This window comes from Heterocephalus glaber, unplaced genomic scaffold, assembly GCF_053883595.1.
Source record: "Heterocephalus glaber isolate CG9 unplaced genomic scaffold, H.glaber_assembly_v1.0 deba00001613, whole genome shotgun sequence".
Taxonomy (NCBI): Eukaryota; Metazoa; Chordata; class Mammalia; order Rodentia; family Bathyergidae; genus Heterocephalus; species Heterocephalus glaber.
The window spans coordinates 8319212-8341380 of NW_028258384.1; the positions used below are offsets into that span (position 1 = coordinate 8319212).

The following is a 22169-nucleotide window of genomic DNA, read 5'->3' on the forward strand; positions in this document are numbered from 1 at the left end:
ATCTGACATGATCAGGGTGTATGATCTTCTTTATGACACTCTGTATTCTGTTTGCCAGTATCATGTTGAGGATTTTTGCATCTATGTTCATTAGGGAGATTGGTCTGTAGTTCTCTTTTTAGGTTGGGTCTTTCCCTGGTTTTGGAATCAAAATAACACTTGCTTCCAGGAATGAATTTGGAAACCTTGCTTCCTTTTCAATTTCCTTGATGAGTTTAAAGAGTAATTGTGATACTTCTTCTTTAAATGTCTTGTAGAATACTGTAGTGAAGCCATCAGAACCTGGGCTTTTCTTGGTTGGTAAATTTTTTATTACATTTTCAATTTCACTCATTGTAATTGGGGTGTTTAGCATTTCTATATCTTCTTCATTTAACTTTGACAATTAGTATGTATCTAGGAATCTGTCCATTTCTTCTGTGTTTTCCATTTTATTAGAGTGCAGGTTCTCAGAGTAGGTATTGATGATCCTCTGGATTTCTGCTGGATCTGTTGTGGCTTCACATTTTTCATTCTTAATTGCATGGAATTCAGCCTTGTCTTTCCTTTTTTTTAAGGTTGGCTAAAGGTTTATCGATTTTATTTATTCTTTTATGAAACCAACTGTTTGATTCATTAATTTTTTGTATTGTTCTCTTAGTCTCAATTGCATTGTTTTCTGCTTGGATCTTTATAATTTCCTTTCTTGTATGGCCTTTGGGTTTGTTATGCTCTTCTTTTTCTAGGAGCTTGAGTTTCTGCATTAGGTTAACTGAGTTCTCTCTGTTGTCCTAATATGGGCATTCACTGCTATGAATTTCCCGTGCTTTCATTTTGTCCCACAGATTCTTGTATATTGTACTGACATTATCATTTACTTGTAGAAACTTTCCAATTTCTTCTTTAATTTCCTCTGTCACCCATTTGGTTGTTCAGGATTGTGTTATTCAATTTCCCTGTGTTTGTGGGAGTTTTGCAGTTCCTTGTGTTATTGACCTCAAATTTGATTGCACTATGGTCTGATAATATACTGGGGATAACTTCAATTCTTTTAAGTTTACTTAGACATGTCCTATGAGCTAGCATGTGATCTATTTTGGAGAATGACCCATGTGCAGCTGAAAAAAATGTGTATTCTGATTTTGTGGGGTGAAACACATCTAATAAGTCCATTTGTTCAATAGCTTGGTTCAGTTCTAGAATTTCATTGTTATTTTTTTTCTGGATGATCTGTCTATTTGTGATAGAGGGGTGTTGAGTTCCCTGACTACAATTGTATTAGTGCTTATTTGGTTTTACATGTCCATTAATATTTGTTTTGTATAGTTGGGAGCATTCATATTTGGTGCATATATATTTAGGATTGTCATCTCTTCTTCTTGGATTGTTCCCTTCACAAGGATGTAGTGGCAATCTTTGTCTCTTTTAATTAGTTTTCATTTGAAATCTACTTTGTCTGCACATAAGAGTGCTACACCTGCATTTTTCTGGGTTCCTGTCATGTGGAGAACTGTTTTCCATCCTTTTTTTTTCAGTCTATGACTTTCCTTTTGAGTTAGTTGTTTTTCTTGTATACAGCATATTGCTGGGTTTTGTTCCTTAATCCGTTCTGTCAGTCTACTTCTTTGGTAAATTGAGGCCACTAACATTGATAGTTATAATTGAGAGATATTGACATCCTTGTCATGATGTTTTACTCTTGTTGGCTCTTTTATTTCTTATTTCCCCCCCTTTCGCTTTAGTGTCTTACCTGGCGTGGTGTCTTCTCTCTGTTGAGCATCATGGAGTTGTGACCTTCATTGTCTTTCTATAGGATATTGCTTAAAATTGTTTGGAGTGCTGGTTTCATGTTCATGAAATGTCTCAGGTGTTCTTTTTCATGAAAGTATCTAATTTCCCCATCAATTTTGAAAGATAATTTTGCAGGATACAACATTCTAGGTTGGAAGTTATTTTCTTTTAGGGCTTGAAATACTTCACTCCAGGATCTCCTTGATTTGAGGGTTTGTGTTGAGAAGTCTGCTGTGATTCTGATAGGCTTTCCTTTGTAGGTGATTTGTTTCTTTTCTCTAACTGCCTGTAGAATTTTGTTCTTCTGTTGGGTTTCTGGGATCTTGACTGTTATATGGCTAGGTGTAGATTTTTTTTGGTCATGGCTAGTTGGAGTTCTATATGCCTCACTTTTCTGTATGTCCAATTATCCACCTCTGTCTGGGAAGTTTTCTACTATTACTTCTGTGAACAGTTTTTTTTATGTCAATTGTACTTTCTTCTGTTTTTTCATGGACTCCTATCAGCCTTATGTTATTCTTCTTTGCATCATCTAGCAGCTGTTGGATTGATTTCTCATCATCCATTACTATCTTTAAGAAATCTCTATTTTCCTGGTCCTTAACCACCATCCTGTCTTCTATATCTGATATTCTGTCTTCAGATTCTCTTAGTCTGCTCTGCATGCTTTCAATGGAGTTTTTAATCTCCTAAATATCTGTTTGAATCTATTTCATTGATTCCATTTCTTTCTTATTTTGGGTGATCATGGTTTCCATTTCTTTCTTATGCTGGGTATTCATGGCTTCCAGCATGTTTCTGATCTCATCTATTTTCTTATCTGTTTCTGCTCTAGAGCTTCTAATCATGTCTTTCATTCTGCTCACCATGTCTGTATTTATCTGGGAGATTGTTTCTGCTTTCAATTTTTCTAGAGCCTCATGCATCTGCTTTGTTACTTCCTGTGCTATCAGTTCAGCGTGTCCAGGTGATTGATTATCAGACTTTTCCACCTCATTTCCCCCAGAATTTCCCTGTTGTGGCATGGAAGCTTGCATTTGTGCCTTGCTTAAATGTCTTCTCATTTTTGTTTTTGGTACTGTCCTTGGTTTAATTCCTGGGTTGATATTTCAGAATTATTTAATGTATGTATCTTTGTTGCTTTTGTTTAAAACCCTTGTGGAATGACTGCTTTTCAGAGGTGTCTTCCAGATATGGTTTGTGTTTAGGTTTTGAGACTCTAATGACTCTGAGGCTATTTTATTTTCATTATACCACGAAGGAAAACTGATTAGATCAATCACAACATGTTAGCCCAAATGATACAATCAACAATACCATAGCATCAAGTGCAGCTTAGAAAATGACAATTTGTGTTAGTTATTAATCTTTCACATTTAACTATGTGAATTAAATCAAAACCGAGGACCAACCCAACATGTTTATAGTGAATAAACTCTTCAATATAGCATCTTTCCCCTTTGGGGTGGGGAGTTAGAAGGAGTTAGAGAAGGAAGAACAGGTAGAAAGATCAGGAAAGATTAGCAATGAGGCCAGAAGACACAGGAAGATCACCTAAACTCTAAGAAATTGTTAAAGGCAAGAGGAAAAGGCAGAATGAAACAACAAAGATGTGAACTGAATCACCTAACAGCAACAGGGAGGCTATATACTGTATTTTCTTTCCTTTAAAACTAATGATAATCAAGAGAAGGAAAAAGAGAGGAAAAGAAAAGTAAGGGAGAAATCCCAATTCAGTGCAGAAAGGAACAAATAGTGAGATGAAGAGCAATGTGGGACAGCAAGAGAGTGAGTGAGAGAGAGAAACAAAAGATAAAAGAAAGAAAAGAAAGAAAAGTAAAAATTTGAAAAGAGTAGAAAAAAGTAAAAATTAAGAATTAAAAATAAGAGAAATAATTTTTTCTCTTTTTTGCAAACAGCAAAAAATAAAAATTATGGGCCTCCTTCAGGGTATGTCTCTGCTGTCACAGTAGACAACGTAAGCATCCATGTGCATATACAATCAATGAGTCTCAGCAAGCCAGCAGCGCACCTATGAGATTCAGGCAGATTTCTCGCTGCTAGTCCCAATTTGAGCTCCTGTCCTCCTGCAGGGTTGAACTCTGCAAAGTTCTACTGCAGATTCCAGTTGCCCTTTTCCTGAAGATAGTTCAGGTTTTGATGGGAGGTGCTGAACCCAGGTGATGATCCCTCCAACTTACCAAGTACAGTGGTCCGGTGTGCCTTTATTGTAGAGATTCTCTTTACTTCTCTGCTGAGCTTCAGTTTTCATCAAGGAGCCCGAGAAGCCCTCTTGCCCTCCCTCTTTCTGTTACTAACTTCTGCTCTATCTTGTGGCTCTCAGGACAAGGGCCTTTATAGTCCCCTGTGCCTCTGTAGTGTGGAACCAGGTAGCAGAAGTGCCGGGAGGCCAGAGGCGGGGGTGGGGGTGGGGGGAGTGGGACTGGCGGGGCTAAGCAGAGTGACAGAAGGGGCTGGGGCTCCAACCCACGCCTGGGACCTCACCGTGGAGTGGGCGGGGCCCGGGATGGAGCGCGGGGGATGGGGGGGGGCTTCACGTTGCTTGGCTCCCCTGCTTGCACTCTCTTGTATCTTTTTATTTAAATATTTTTTTATTTATTTTGAGACAGGATCTCATTATGTAGTTCAGGCTTATTTGTAACTCACTATGTAGCCCAGGCTGGCCTCAAACTCACAGCAATCCTTTCTCAGCCTCCTCAGTGCTGGGATTACAGTGATTTAAGTATATTAACTATTGATTTTAACTTTGACTCATATGGAAGATTATTCATAATAAAACCTAAGTTGGAAAAAACTCCATGCTTAGGTACAGTCACTGAAAGATCATGAAAATAGTTTTTCTGGGATGAGACATTTAAGTATGAAGCTTCTCTGACAAACCTTAAATGCTGTTCAATGGATGAAGACTTAATAAGTTATTTATTAATTTTTTTGAAAAAGGGGAACAACTGAACAGGTAGAGAAAACAATTCTTGACATATATGCACTGAACAACATTACACCTACCTTCAAAAAACAAGTTCTATTGGACATAAAAGATCAGAAAAATAAACACATCTAGACAGATCCAAAAGATAAAAAAGAACCAAAAATATGTGTTGAACAAAACCTTTGAACAAGTACACTTAATATATCTAGAGTTTTCCATCCAAAAACAACAGAATACACATTCTCAGTAGCACATTGAACTGTTTTCAAGCTACTATACCACATTATAGCCAAAAAAGGAAGATTAAATAAATCTAAAAGAATTGAAATTATGCTATGCAAAAAATGAGACTAGGAATCAGTGACAAAAGAAAACCCATAAATTATGGGGAAAAAACCCAATGTACTCTAACACAAATGATGAATTGAAGAAATCAAAAAATAAATGACAGTTCCTAGCACTAAACAATAATGTCAGCACAACATATGAGACACAATGAAGGCAGTCCTCAGAAGGAAGATTATAGCTGTAAATGCCTACATCAGAAAAACAGAGTGAGCCCAAATAAATAACTTAAAAATACACATCAAGTTCTTAGGAAAACAACAAACAAAACCCATGGTTATCGATGGGTTCTAAACCCATGGTACAATGAGGGAAATTGTAAAAATCACAGCAAAAATCAGTGTAATTGAGACAAAAATATATAAAGAATTAATGAATTGAAGAATAGGTTCTTCAAAAGAATAAACAGACAAATCTTAGTCAATCTAAAGAATCTAACAAGCATTGCCAAAAATATTTAAGGGAATATGAGACAGAAGGAGTCCCCCAGCAACAAAGAACTCAAAGGAAAGTATACCTCTAACTGAAAGTGTCATTAAATGAAAGAGAAAATAAAGAAATTAGCATTAGAAATATAATGCAATGCCAGAATTTTGTAAATATATTACAATAATAATTATAAGTATCATTGACCTTAACCTCCCAATGAAAAGATACAGACTGTCAGATTGGAACAAAAAATATAGTTCATTCCTTATGCTGTTTAATCGTGACAAACCTCATCCAAAAGTAACCAAATAGACTGAAAACAAAAGGATGAAAAATGATAAACCATGCAATCAGAAACCAAAATCAAGGAGAAGTGGCTATTTTATTTTTGGACATAGCAGATTTTGTGCCAAAATTGATCAGAAGAGACAATGATGGATACTACATACATGTAAAGGGAACAATTCAGCAGGAAGAGATATATTGAAACACAATTCCCAATTCAATAGTATCAAAAGGTGGAACCTTTGAGAGGTGATTGGTCATGAGGGCTCCATTTTCAAAAATGAAATACATTATATTACATTAGTATACATTACAATACATTATTATAATGGGAATGAATTGCAAAATGGCTTGATAGAGCCTAATAGCTCATTTTTTTTTCCTTCTCCATTTTCACCATGTGAGGACACAAAATAACAAACAATCTTGGAAAAAGGTAGTAGCCATCATTAGTCACCTGATTTGATGGTTCCTTGATTTTTGATTTCTCAACCTACAGAATTTTGGGTAGAAAATTCTTTTTTTTTTTTAACCATTCAACAGACTTTAATGTTGGCAAAGATTTTAGAAGCTTGTGAACACATGACAGCAGACCAAAGAAAGCAAATCTTTGCCAGACTGGAAGAAAGTTGATAAATGTGGACTTCGTTAATGGGCCAATTGAACCAAGAGACTGGGTTTCCTAGGGAAACTTTTCAGGTGAACTCTCCTATTAAATCTCCAGCAGGAAAGATGTGAATGTATGTATTGTCTAATTAGAGTCCTAAGTAAAATATTTTTATAAGGAAATTACTGTTTTCACTCATGTTCTTGTGAAATCATGACTTTTGCTTTATACAATAAAGTTTACTAAAAAAATTACAGTTCATTTATTGGAAGGTAACAGGTTGCAGCTTCTTTAATGATCTGGAAATCAGCATTAAAATAATTATGTTCTGATTACAGTATTAATGTCTGTTCCCCAAAGGAAATACAGAATACATAAAAAGTACAAAGAACCAAAGTCATCTGTAATCCTATATGTCAGAGGAAGAGTATGTAATAGTTAATAATCATGTTATCATGTAGGAAGTATGGTTTCAAGTGTTTTTACATGGATTAACTACAAGATACTTCCTCACAGGTGAAGAAACTGAGGCACAGAATTTAACTTGGCCTATATTTTTAGCCAGTACATGTAAATATGCTGAAATTTTCAAATTGGAATTACAGAGTATCTTTTGCAATATACTTTTTTTTAGATTCATAATGATTTAATTAGATACATTTTATATATCCTGAACATAAGGGCTCCCATAGAAATAAGCTAGTATTTTGTACACAAACTTTATTTACTGTGCCACATCATAATATACTGAGCCAAGTGCAAACATTTATTACACCCCCTGGTGTGTGTGAAGCTCTGCTCCCACAAACACTTTGTTATCCAGGATGACAGAGAACAAGCTTAGACAAGATGGATAATTAAAATCCACAAGGCAATAACAAAAATATAATTCGGATTATGATTATGAATGCTTCTCCGGCCACAACTGTAACCAGTACTAAGCAGAGACAGATTAATCAGGTTTTCCTCCCTAACCCCCCTCCCACTGCTCCTTGGAACAGGATCTAGTGATTGATTAGTGGAGCAGCTGAAAGAAATGGGGCCAGAATAATCAAGAGAGCAAAAGCTTTGGAAAACTGACAACGTGGCCTCCTTTGTATTGAAAGGCCCTTGTTTGCTCCTATCCAGAAAACCACATTCGGGTCCTTGCCCACACATATATTTATTATGTAGTATTAAATGTACCTTAAGTGAGGTTTATTTTTACAATTGCATGGAAATTATGGGGGAGATATTTTAAAGTAACCCATGAGAAAATAATGATTTGATTAAAAAAAAACCAGCACAATTGGAGAGTAAAATTCCATCTTGGGTAGTAGCATCAGAATCAAAATACTTAGTTTCTGGCTGGCTCTCCAAATGCTGGTGTATGCCACTGATCTGTTTGGTCTACAGGGTCATAGCCATTTATTGTCAACTTCCTAAATGACCATATCAAATGAGAGGTGGGATTTTAGAAGTAAATCATGTCAGAGGTGTTCAGAAATATCAAGTCCTCCACTATCCTGCATCATTTTAGGGGAAAAGAAAACAAAAAATGTCCCCAAAGCAAAAAGATTTATATAAAATTCCAAGGAATATATTAGGTTTATCATCAGAATAATCTAATACTGTATCCTTTGCTGTTCAGTCCCCAAAGTCTACATATTATAAAGATGAAAATTCCAATAAGGAAGTCTCTATAACCATCATTGTTAATAAAAAGTGAAAAAGAGGGATGAAACCATTATACCAATATGGGTGTCTGAGGGGGACATCAGTCAATTGGGTGTTAAAGGAATATTATCTAATACTTAATTGGCCCATCAAATGGTAATAATCAGGGTACACAAATTCCAAAAGAGAGTCTAAATCTGCTATAAAATATGGTGATTCTAATTAATTTGACATTTTTTTCTATTGAAATCCTAATCAGAGTTACAGGTTAGCTTTGATCAACATTTTGCAGGCTGAATTTATTTAATCAAGGTCCTGACTACAGTGTTTCATTTTCTCAATTATAACCGTAGTACAATGGTTGCTTCCCTGATGCGTCCGGGGTGCTCTTCCAGCTTCCTCACTGATGTCAGACCTATCAGTCATCGGCTGCTTCCCCTTCCTAATCTCTACCTACAGTACTTGACTTTGATGGATTCTTATATTTATGCTATTTTGAGACTGTTCAGGAAAATGCAAGTGCAGGCTAAGACCACTTTAAAAAGTATTTTAAGCGTTACTAATCAAAGGAGAACAGCTTTCTGTGAGGAGGTCAGTATATTCTAATTAAATTACAATTAAAATGAAAGGGAAGTATTTGAGGATGGTGATAACAGGTTGTCAAGATGAATGAACAGAAAAATCATGGATGACAGGGAAGATTTTACAGCTGTAGGGCAAGCCATACAAAGATTTAAAATGGGAGTTAAAAGATTTGAGAAGCACAGGGAGGGTCTGGTTAAGTAGAATGCTTAGATCTGGTGATGGTTTAGGGAATGTATTTGAGAATGAAATTCCATTGTAAACTTACATGAACTGTACACATAATGTAAAGACTTGAATGAAAGGAGGGATGAGTTTTGGATAACTAAATATTGCTCCATCTAGTGGAAATTTTAGTTTTCCCTTACATTCTTAGCAGTTTTTGTTTGGTGGTGTATTAGCCATTATTAGAAATGGTGTACTGAGGAGAAATAACACTAAAATCAACACCTCCTAACTGAATATAAAAGGTCAGTAACCATATCACCAGAGTTTAAAGTAACACTTAAATTTAGATGTTAAGAATCTAAGAATAAAAATCTAACAATAAAATATGTGTAATTTTATAATTGTCTAGGAAAATCTCTTTAAGAGATTTTAAAAAAAGACATACAGGCATTTTACATAGTCATCTGCATGCAGAAACTTAGGAACACCGATGCAAGTTTCCTATGGAAGCTTCTGTAAACTCTGGAGGAAAAACAAATCCTGAAGTATGCAAAACACATTTCTGCCCTCTCCCCTGTTGGGATGGATAAATTCTTTAGCCTAAATTTTATATCCCTGCCCCTAGAAAAGTAAATTCCTGATATGTAGTTATATATCATATGGAATCACTTGATAAAAATAAGAAATATAATTTTGCATAGAACCCATTGTAACAATGCAAATAAGCTTCAAGCATTCTTGATTCTATTCTCAGTAGAATTGAAATAGTGGCGACCAGGTGGTCATGGGTTAGAGATGTGTGATACATTGTGCTTCATTCAGAAACAGGACTGCTTATAGTACTAAGCCCACACTGAAATTTCATATGCTATTTGGCATTTCCCTCCAAAGTTTTCACATTGGTGACAACGTCCAAATCAAACAGATTTTGCCAAACAATAGGGCAAAGCTGTGAGGTTAGTCAGAAGAGGGATGGTTTATTATCTGGACACAGAGCAGGAACTTAATGAACAATGTAAATACAGAGATCTACTCAGCACATTTTTTCTTTTGTGCCCTTCAGATATACCACATAGCAATTCACTTATCAAAGTTAAACACATGGTGTTCACTTTTTAAATTTATTTGTTAGCCGAGTCATTGTTCTGATTGAGAAAGTGAATCATGTCATGATTCAAAAGATCTGTCCTTTAAACCTACAAACATACATTTAAAAAAATGGTTTATTGTACATCTTTGCATCTCTTAAGGCATAAACAATGACATACAGATGGCACAGGCCCTGGTAGCATCACGTCTTTGGGGGAGGCCGGCACACCACAACAGAACACACTTGATGTCTGAACTGACCAACTGCTGTGGCCCCAGAGCTGTTAAGAGAAAGGGGATGGTGCTCCCAGACAATGGACCAAATGTGTGGTTTATACATTGTTTTTTAACCCTCTTGATCAGGATTCAGCACCAGTTACAGTTTGGTTTTCTTTACAAATCCTTCAGACTTTGGATTTTAGATTCTGCTCCTTTTATTCTGCTTTCCGAGGAGGGTGTGGGTTTTTTTTTTTTTAAAGGAGAATGGTTGCAGCAAAACAGAAAGGATCCAAAAGTGGTTAGGGGCTTTGTCTAATGCACTTTTGAAAGTTCATTATAAAGATGAATAGAAAAGCAAATGGTAGGTTTTTCAGTCAACCCAGAAACCACACGAAGCTATAAGAAACATAATTGTGCATAGTTATTTATTCATTCAGAGTGTGATACGTGGGCTAGCTCTACATTCCCAGTTTACCAAAGAACAGGACTGTCTACTTTGCTAAACCCAGGGTCCTTTCGAAGCTCCCAATAGGTGTCATTAGAAACCCAGGCTTCTCTTTGATTCGCATCAGTAACTTTTAAAAAAAATTTTGGTATATGTTCAAGGTTGTTTTCTTCCGTGTATTGTCTTTGAGATCTCTGGAGCTCCTCTACTCTTTGCTTCTCTGCTGCTGCAGCTTCCAAATTTCCTTCTTCCAAAAATCTTTGATCTAGCCAGAATCGGGCATCTGTTGGTGGGAGGAGATCTTTGAGTACAGGATCTAATTCATTGAGCTCAATAGCAAACCGTGTGAAGCCATAGCAGAGCTCATAGTTGGTTGGCATGGAACCTGGTCTCTAGATGCACTTGGCTGAGGGGGCCACACCACGGTAGAGTCCTTCGTGCCACTTCCCAAACAGCTGGTGCACTACCTTCCCTTCCTGATCTATCATGACCCCCTGTATTTCATTCAGATTGGAATTCCAATAATTCACCTTGACAAATGTGAGTTTGCAAATGCAAACACTGCTTTTGGTATTTCTAATGGTTATTTCTCCATAATGCTCTATCCATCTTCTCCCACTGAGGATGCTGTGTATGCATGTAGTGACTTTATTCCACACGTAGTAATCTCTGTATTTTGGAAGCATAACATTCAGTGTTCCAACAGGCAGGATTTCCATTGACTTCCCCCAGAACTTGTTTTTCCATCTGATATCTTGCCAAAACACAAAATTCTTTGATTCACAGTGACAAGCAGAAATGGGTGGATGATGGCTAACTTGTTCTGAGAAAAATTGGAATCCCTTGTCTTCTCTAATGCATTCGTACGTCTCCCCCAGGACTGGATCGAATGGCTTACTTCCTGCCCTGAAATAGGTGGAGCAATAGCCTGAAACTGCAAATGCAGCAATGAGAACCATGCCCTCGTAGGGGTCATCGGTCTCTGAAGCCTTGTCCAGGAGCTCACTGTACTTCATCTCCTCGCACAGGTGCTGCAGAGTGTTGAGCAGCTTGTTGAGCTCCACAGGCATGGAGATTTTCGAGAGGTCTTTGGTGATGTTGTTCTGCAAGATGTTCCACAGGTTAATGTTACTGGTGTCGGGGCACGGAGCGGGCAGGCATGTGTGCCGCCCATTTTGGAAGGCACCACCCGTGAGCTCCCCTTTCAGGATTTGCCGAGAAATATTGTCTGCAACACTGGTGTTGTCCTCTGAGATATTATCACTCACATCACTGATGTAAGAATGGTCATCTGAAGCCTCATTCTCTGATGAACTTGCAGACAGGAGCATCTCTTGGGCATCAAAGAACTCAGACACAGACTCTGACATGGAGAGGTGGTTCTCATTGACTACTTGCTGGGACAAGGCGAGACTGACATGAATTTGCTCACCAGGCTCATCAGGGCTAGAAATAATATTTACACTGACAACCTGATCACAAATAATAGATTCTGAATGTATTCTGTTCAACCGACTCCTTAGTTCAGCATTCTGGTTGAGTGCCTGAGACAGTGACTGCCTCAGCCGGGCCATCTGCATGCTCTGGCCTTTATTGTGATCTTGCTCTGAAACCATCTGCTTCAGCTTCTCTTTCTCTATAGCTATGCTATTAAATGCAGACTTCAAGAGAGAATGCACTTTCTGTGCAATTAGACAAAATTCTTCTTGCAGCTTTGTGTAATCCATTGAACTTTCCAGAGGGTCAGTGAGGTGGCTAGGGGGAGTCTGAAATTCAATATCTGCACAAAGGTTGGGGTTGGAGGAATGCAAGCGAACCGGCGACATGGTGGCACTGAAAGGGACCTGCAGTTGTATTTTTGTATCTTTGCTGACACTTTTTGTTCTCCAATGTCTTGTGACTCGCTTGTCTTTCTTTGAAATATCTACACAGTTAGCCTGCATGTCAGTAAAGTTAAGTGCTGACTGAGTTCTCTGAAGTATCTCCAAATTTTGCAGGAGTTTGCTAAGTTCCACAAGGTTTGATTGGCAGTGTGCAAGATCTTCTGCACACCTGTCCATTTCCTCTGAGTCCTGCAGCCAGGCTGCCACTTTGCTCTGGCTGGTCGTACAGGTTGCAGGGAGGCTGTTGCTGCATGGCAGTGGGGAGTGCCATGGAAAGCTGTTGGGCTGCACCTTTCCATCCATAACAGAAACATTAGCAGCTGGGGAGGACTCAGCGGTGAAGGTTGCAGGAAATATGTGAAAACTCGCATCTCTCGGTGATCTCACAATTTCATTCTGCCGGTACAAGCGATGATGGCGCAGTTTGGAGACGCAGGCATCAAACCAGTCCTGAGATTTCACCTTCAAATGATAGATGTGCTCCTCCATGTCAAGGTCTATCCTCTGAGCTTTCTTTTTAATTGACATGACGGCAGTCCGACATCTATGCTTCCGTGGACCTTCCCCTTCTGAATCTTGTGCCAGCCTTTTAAAGGCCATTTTCTTTTCTTCAGCGTGAAGCCTTCAGGTTTATCTGGTTTCTGGGCATTGGTTTGGCCTATTTTCAGCCCTTCTATAATTTCCCAGCTTCCTTGGAGATGGGGACTGGCTCTAGTTCTAGGAAATGGCGGCTTACAGAGGGCTTGGTGCTAGAGGAAGCAGTCCTCTCCAGGGTGTGGATGCTCTGCCTACTGTCCCGCTGGGAGGATGTTGAAGAGGGGGCACTTCTATGGGTTAGAGTGGACGTTTTATGAGCAGGGGGTATGCCCTTCTCGTCTGAACTCATTGCTGCAATTAGTCTAGATATGTGCACCTGAGACCATCCCAATCTTATCGCAAATTCACAGACAAAGACGTAGATGGTTTTTCAGCTTCATTCCATTTCATGAATCAGGTTTGCCAAGGCACCAAGTGACCTTGAATAGCCCATGTCCTTTTCTCTGGAGGAATTTCTTGTCCAAATAACCTTTCTGCATGGAGTTGAGGTACACTGATGAGTTGGCTAAAAAAATGTTTCTGAGTTAACCCTTGTACATTCCCTGAGTGTGAGTGGTACCAACCAATAGGTTTGTAGCGTGGATGGAACAAAAAGGGAAAGAAGCAGGAAGACTTGCTTCTGTTTCTTCAGAGGAGCTCCGTTCTTCACCTTCACCTTGGAGGTCCATCTCCTGGCTTCCAGCACAAACTCGTTAGCCTTCCAGAGCAGAGTCTTCAGTCTACCACCAGGCACAGGTGTGCAGGCTGTCAACTGGGCCCCATACTTCAGACCCAAGACCATACCAGGGAACAGTCAAATAGTACTAGTCACAGAGTCACTCCCAAGTCATGGACTTGCAGCCTTGTATCCTAGAATCAAAGTCTTCTAGTTTGGCTTTACCGTCAGAGCTCTTTCGAAGTGCTTTATCCTTAGATGGGCGTAGCTCCTCTCCTTCAAACGTTGTCAGTCTGTTGGCCCTGCTGGTATTATGTGAGTAAATTGCAGAGGCGACTCCTTAAATTCCTTCTTTTACTAAACAGCAAGGGGCAGAACCTGAGGGCGGCGGCGGATCCTGCGGCGCCAGGCTAGAGGCTGCGGGTGGCCCCGGCCGATGGAGGAGCAGAGCACCAATGCAGCCTGCGCGCGCAGCCGCAGTCCCCGGCTTCGACCCTTTGCAATATACTTTTGAACACTACAAAATATAACATTTCTCTCATGATTACTAAAAATTCAGTAGTTGCATTATATTTTCATGTTATGGGATATTCTGGACATATTCAATTTTTTTTGTTGTTATCTAACACAGTGATCAGGATTCTTTGAATCCAAGTCTGGCCAAACGTTATTTTGCTAAAATCATTTCCTAGAAGCTAAGCAAAAACCTACTTGCTTGGATTTTGAAGCAAAGGGAAAGGTGTGTGCTCGAACAGAAAAACGTTCTTTCATGAAATTTGGTATATTAACAGCCTTTATAAGTAAAAATGAAGACTGGCAGATGAGAAAAGTTCCATAGCTTTGGGGTCATAGACCTCAGAATATAAGTTACAGACCCCCCTGAAGCCTATCCATAGATAGTCCTTTTGGGAAGAAAGAGATTAAAAACTCATTCAATATGTTGAAAGTGACCAAGAAGCATTATACTGTATGTTTAAAAAGATGTTTTTTTGAAGATTGGCTTGTTTTTAAATAATGAAAACACATTGATATAATTTATCAAGTGATCGTAGTTCCCAAGGGATTAAATGGTAAAGGGATAGGGGTGAAGCAAAGAAGTAACTGTTTGGTTCTTCTGAGATGTACAATGCATTTTCTGAATTTTCTAGTAGTTTAACCAGCAAGTCAACTAACTCAAACTAGTAAAAGTAACTGAAGCAATTATATCTAAGATACAAGAAAAGTTTAATGATCTTTGTAGAGTAAGAGGTAGATTATCTAGTAAGCTTACATGTCAGAATGCAACAACTTGTTCTGTTAATTACTAATATACATGAATAATCTCAAGTGTACAAGCTCAGAAGGATCCAAAGCTATTCACACACAAGAAGAGAAGCTTTGCATGCCCATACTTAAGGAAAACAGGGTAAGAGCCACAGGAGGGAACAAAATGCTATGAGGGCTTGAAAGAGGGACAGGCCAAGCTGATCCTCCAAAGCTTATGTGCAGCATGTCACTGAGTGAAAAATCAGCATGTTCAGAGGAGGAAATGCCATAAAACTTCATGCCAGTTTAGTGAAAATTAAGCTCAACATAATATTTAATTATTAATCTAAAGCAAGTCTTTCACAAATAGATATAAAAGATGAATTAACATATCCAAAGTCATGTAGTTTTAGGGCTAATTCCTTATTAGGTAAACTTAACATTAATCAGGGCACCTCCTGTGAGCCAGGCACTATAGGCGATACAAAAGCATAAAATATGATCCTTGCCATCAGTAGCTTATACTTTAAAGAGCCAAAGAGGGTCAAGCAGAGCCAAGTTGTGTGACACTGCTGCATTTTACCTTGTTCTTTAGTGAAGACATCTCAGGCTACTGTCATTCCTCTGAATTCTGAAGAACATAGCCTTTTCCTGGAGAAATTCCTTTCTGCAATGCTTTGGGTCAGTTGTGAGTATCAAAGTAAGTGGACAGGATATCAAATACTTGATTGATGGCTAGTATCTCTGAATGATAGTTTTTCCCATTCTGGCATCTGACCATGTATTCCTAGATTGGCAAATGGGCTGTCTTGACAGGGTGTTCCTGGGCCTTTTGAAATGTCACTTTCTTCTGAGTGATTTCATCCACAAGTCCACCAAGAACATAAACTCTGTTTAGATCAACATCTTCAAGAGCATGTTCTGAGTCAGGAGTCAGATACACAAAGGTTTCCAGAGGAAATAAACGAAAGCTAAATAAAATAAAATAAATAAAATAAACTATGTCTAGCAGGTAACTAGAAAACCCACCATTCATCCTCAAACATTCTTCATAGAGGGGACTATCAGCTGTGAATCCAGTGAGGCAGATCCAAAAGGGTTTGTCAGCTTTTTTGTTAAACCATACAACCTTCAGATCTGCCCAGCCAGCCTACTCATTTCCTTCTTTGACATGTGGTGGTTCATACTCAAATCAATACACAGTTTTGGTCCTGAGTGTTTGGCCTCCAGAAGTTTCTCTTTGGTTAAGGCTCTCAGGAAACGTTTGCTATGCTGGGTGCAGATGCCTGAATTTTCTGAACCATTGGCTGTTTTTCTTTCTTTTTCTTGCTTTCTTCCACTCTTCTTTGCTGCAACTATCCTTTCCTAGTGTCTGTTTTCTTTGGACATTTTTTGAGCCCCATGGTTCACTGCCTGTGGGAAGGGTCTCCCTTTCTGGCTGTTCACACTCCACATTGATCTGCAGAAGCTGGAAGATTTCAGAGAGTTCATCTTCATCCTCTATGATGCCTTCCTGTCCCTGCAGCACTAGTGACTGCTCTCTGAGTGCTCCCTCCAATTTCCCGTCCATGTAATTAATCCTCTATCCTCAGTTAAGTATCACTCCACAGAAAGACAGTCACTGGTGAGAATGTGTACTATTCCTTAGATGTGCCAAGTTTGAAAAATATGAAGCACTATAACAGCACACATAATGAATGGTATTATAATTTCAGTGATGTTTGGACTCCTCCGCATACTTGAACCTCTCACAGTCAAGCCGCAGTGGCGGTGGAGCACACCTAGTCCAGCTCCAAATACCGAAAATTCTTATTATTCAAAAATTATCCAATGTAATGTATTTTGTTATAGGAATATGAATGGACTGAAATGAGAGTAATGGTAAATTCTATTTTAAAATTTCTTCCTAGAGTAGTTCCTTTGTAATATAATTTGCTGTTAACTAATGGTTCTTTTAACCAATGATATTTATGAAGTGCATGAAGTCACTATGTCCTCCAGGCCGTATGCATTCTCTGAGGATAACTTTGTTTTATTTGAAGTAATGGGTATTTAGCCCTGGGACTTCACATTGAGCTTTTAAGGATGTCTCTATCACAATATCTTCCATACCAATGACACATTGGAGTAGAATAGAGGTGCATCTGGTTCTACAATAGAGTTATGTAGTTCTCAAAATAGTAGTAACCATTTAGAATAAAATCAATTTGTGGGCTGGGAATGTAGCTCAGTGGTACAGCATCTGCCTGGCAAGTGCAAGCCCATGAATTCAATTCTTGGTACCAAAAAAAAATCAATTTGTAATTTGGTTGCACAGGAGGTATAACACTTAAAGACTTAAGGTTTTCAACAAAAAAAAATTTTCCTAGTGGATACTTCCTTTTTTTGATATTTCTCTTTTCTCCCCATGTGCCTATCTCTGTCTCAATTTCGGTTTATTTTTCTCTTTATCTCCATCTCTCTGTCTGTCTCTATCTATCTATCTATCTATCTATCATCTATCTATCTATCTAAATTTCTTCTAAATTTGAATCCAAAAATTCTCATATCTCATTTTGCACAAATATTTCTCCATCCAGTTATCCTTTATTTCTTGCTGGGAAATTCTAGCTTTGAATGTAGGTTGAGGGTGTATTTTTCTTTGTCTTTTATTTTGTTTTGCAACTCACATAACTTAGATTTCAATCAGGTACTGATGTGGAGGATGCAATTTATAAAAGGAAAATATGTTTTTAGTTATTTTAAGCTGTGTTCTTGTTGGTTTGACTGAGCTGAAAGTACTCCTTCTAAAAGCTCCTTACTCCTCAAAGAAGATTAGGGAGTTATAACCCTGAATCATCAGTCACTTGTTCTCAAGTCTCAACTCTTCTCTCTGGTTTAATTGATGCTTTTGGACAATGACTATAGCTTTCATTTGTGAGATTAATATTAAACATGAGTTTTTTTGCTTGACTAACAGAGACACCTAGATTAGCCTATGATAAAAATCAAGACAAACTGCCTTCTCAAGCAGTTCCAACCTGTTTTATGACACTCATTATTGCTGACTTCACCATATATTAAACGTATTTCTGTTTCCCAAATATATAGGTTTTCAATGATACAAAACTAAAAACATCTTATCATACTAGTGACTTCTAGGATAAAATTATTCACAGTAATAAACCTTTTTAAACTTCATTTTTATTAGTACATATTTGTTATACATATTCATCACATTCATCATGGAGAACTTGTACCTGTACACAATATATTTTAATTTGGGAATTATTAGGGACATGTTCAAATGGAAAGGGGAACAAGGGACAGAGGAGAGGGCAGGAAATGAAGACAAAAAGAAGAGAATGGGAGGAAAAACATGGAAACAGGTTTTTGTAAATGGAGAGGGGAGGAGAGGTTGGAGGGTGGGGAGGAGAATGGGGTAAAAAATTTAAAATATAGTGATAAACTTTTAAACTCGAGTATCTGACTTTCCCTTACTTGCATTCCAGTTGTTGGTGATAAAGGATACAGGCCAATTAAACATAGGACAGCCAGTCAAAGGATATAAAGGATATATCTTTTCAACATTTATGCTTATACTATTGAGATATATATATATATATATATAATATATATATATATATAATATATATATATCCGAAAATAAGTGGCACTATATATTGGGCATATATACTTACACCTCCTGTTTTTAATATAGTCACCTAGGGCGACCCTGAGCCTCCACCTCTTCTAACCATACCTTTTTTACTAGTGGAGCCTGGATACCCCCTCCTGGGACTTTAAGGAATTATGGCCACTCTGGATACTCTTAACAGCTGACATTTACTCTCTAATGATTGGTACTTTTTTGGCTGAAGAATTTCCCCTCTGTTTGGTCTCTAATAGCTCTTATTGTGCTCTCTTTTGTCCCCAATGGTATATTAATTTTAATTTCACTGGGCCCAACAATACCAATGGAGGCTGCCATCAGTTCTTTATTAATACTGCCAGAGTCCTAGGTTCTTCTGTGTTTTGTAGGAACTTCCCAAATCCTAACATATATTCGCATCCATGGGTGCCTATAAAAGATGGTCCAGATTTGGGATGGACTTTATACCAGTCCACCAATCTCTCCATTATTCACCTTGTTTATAAGCTAACCTTAGAAAATTAGGGACCTGATAATTTGATGGTATTAGAATCTACTTCTAACTGGAATTATGTTTTGCCCTTTTATTACTATAGCAGCCCACCATTATGGAATCTTGGGCTTGCTGCACCCTTGTTATGCCTCTCCTCTGGGACTTACATTTCCCCTATCAAAAACTCCAACTTGCACATAGCTATTCTGTTCTTCCTTCATATTATTAGAATGGATAATTATCAACACATGGATAAGCCCAGATAGATTGCTCATGACACTTCTGAAAATATTATAATCTGCACTTCCTGTCCATATATTCTAGTCTTTAATAATCAGAAACTTATGATAACTGAATATAATTCCTGTACTCATCATTACAAAGCCTTTAAAACACTTAATATCTCCTTGCCCACTAGTGCCACCTGGCTAATTCCTTGTGTTACAAGTAATATTTCTCAACTAAATATTACTCATATTATGGTACTCAGCAAGTTGAAGCTTGATTCCCCATCAATCGTACTTGAGAGTGGATGGGAAATTCCACTCTTGAAAAAGTCATCTCAGTGTTTGAGTATAGCAGAAAATGGCATTTTCTAGGCATTTTTATTTGAACTATTATTGCAGCTATTACATTGACTGCTACGGTGGCAACTGTAGTGGTTCCCCTAACTCAATCCAAACTACTCAAACTATGAATGGCAATTTCCAAGATGCTATCTCAAAATTATTAACTCAAACTAATATTGATAAAGAAATTTTACATAGACTTAATGTTCTCGAAACAGCTGTCATCTGGCTCAGTGAATACCAATAAGCCTTATAGACATGTAGTAGGCTTAGTTGTAATGCTGTATATTGTTCAATTTTTTTAATCATTCTAAATATTGGGAGGAGTTTCAACATCTTCTCCATATTGCCTTTCATACAAATCTGGATGGAGATATTACTAATCTCTGGGGCCAAATTTAAGCCCAACTTCAAGCCCAACTTCATAAATTTCAAAGGGAGGCTCACAACATTTCTTTGAATCCTAAGCATTGGTCGGTCTCAGAATTCACATTTGGATTCTTATAGCATTGGAATAATCATTTTTCTGCTCTTCCTTTCAGTCCTAAGAGTGCTTTGTATGCTGTTTCAACAGACCCTCTGTGGAGAAACCATCATGACCTTCCTGCATCAAGCCCAATACCCCTCTACTCTGTTCACTCCCTCTTTTCCCCAGGCTAGATTATAAAACCACTAAAGTTGGAATTTTAGGCTCTTGCCAAAGGGGTGCATGAACTGAATGCAAAAAAGAAAGTGACTTTCTGGACAATGGTTCAGGATTCCTGGAATGCATGGTTAGAGTTTAAAGCAGAATCTGTAGGACAGCAGCAGAATTAAATAGTAATTATTCTCAGAGATGTTTGCTTTGTCCATTGTGTCCCTTCAATAAGATGACTTAAACTAGGATGACATGTATCATGTAACAACCAATTCTATTATTTTCCTGTCCCCTGACCAAAACTCCTATACAAAAATGTTGCAAGTGTTTTTCTTCTACATTTTTGTTCTCATGTCCTTGAGTTACAAATAAAAAACCACAGAGATCTCAGGTCAGGGCTGTTTCTCTGGGGCTCTCTCATGCTGAAGAAGCATCCCCTCTGGGTTCTGGATGATTGAAATAAGTCTCATCTCCAAGCAATCTTTTTTATCCTCTGCACATCTACAGTCTCACACTGTGTCAGTTCCTAGCCTCTTGTAGGATTTCTTGTCTTTCATTGGTGGTACAACCTGTGGCCAAGATGAATTAGACATCTCACCGTGATAAAGCAAAAGCACAGGTAAAAGTTTGAAACCCATCTGAAAATTTACTAAGATCCTTTGACAGTGGACCTAGTTGTTCTTTGCACTGTTGGACATCTGCAACTGAAAATGGGACTTGAACTTCAGTAATCCTTTACACTTCTGGGACCTTTCTTAGGGGCATGATAAATAATGAATTAGAGGACTAAGAAGCGCTACTTTGGGTTTGATCTGTGGGGCTTAAAGTTGCCTGTGTGTACCCAGTGTGTCTTAATGCTGTCTAAGGAGCATAATGAGGGGCCTGAGGAATGTTGGGATCCTCCTGGGCACTAGGCTAAAATGTAGTTCCTGAGTCTCTTGGAGGTGAAGACACTTATTTATTGGCCTGAGGACTATAAGTAGGAGGTCACAGAGACCTCTCAGTGTGGTTGTTTTCATCAAGCAGATCAGAGAAACCCATATCCCTCTGAAAGACAAGTGGCAGCTGGGGGGGAGTCTCAGGACAGGGTCATCCAAGATATATATTCCATTTTCTCTGGGACCACTCCGAATATCACAGTTTCTGGGCATTCCCTGTAAGAAAGGGTCAATAAAACCTGAACAAAAGGGATTTCACTTCACCTTCTATGTTTTAAGCAGAAACACTGTAACTGAAGAATAGTCTCATAATTTAAAGCGCCACCCCATACCCATCTCTCACAATTTCCTAATTCATATTCAATCCAAACTGTATTGAAATAGTACATACAAATTTTCAGGATCAAAACTTTCCCACTGATCAAGGATGTGACCTAGTGGTAAAGTTGGTAGAATCTCTGTGGCAAGGTCCAGGAGGTTTCCCATGGATAGTCGTGTGGCCTGTAGAGAGAAATAGGCAATACTAGGTCTTGGCTCCTTAGGATAGCATCTAATGCATGAGGACACATGATTTTAGCCCAACAAAACATCCCTTGTGAGACTCAATTATTTACTAGACAGATGTCTATGTCTGAACCTAGAGTGATATCAGTGTCTTTAATAGAAGCAAGCAAACATGATAGATTTTCCCTATTGGAACCCATTAATTCCTTAGGGAAAGGGGGTTGAACAAGTTGTTGGCCCTACCCAATCCTTGAAACTTCCATGAGATCAGGGTGGAATCCCTCCGAAAGGATTCCCATAGCCACTGTTTAGCCATTTGATGGCTCTACTTAAGCAAGGTTGAGCTGCTTGCAAACAGTGTCTCAGGACTTTGTTAGCCCTGTTGAGCCACTTGATAGTTCTACCTAAGCAGATTGGAGCCACTTGAGAAAAATATCTCTTGCACCTACCCAATGGTAAAAACTTTGATACT

The 22169-nt window shown here is 38.3% G+C and overlaps 2 pseudogenes; both read right to left on the reverse strand.

Moving 5' to 3' along the window:
• Positions 1–10396: 10396 nt before the first annotated feature.
• Positions 10397–13315, reverse strand: LOC101705155 (oxysterol-binding protein-related protein 6 pseudogene; annotated as a pseudogene).
• A 2226-nt stretch (positions 13316–15541) lies between these two features.
• On the reverse strand, positions 15542–16495 carry LOC101713461 (tRNA methyltransferase 10 homolog B-like; annotated as a pseudogene).
• Between the last annotated feature and the right edge of the window lie 5674 nt (positions 16496–22169).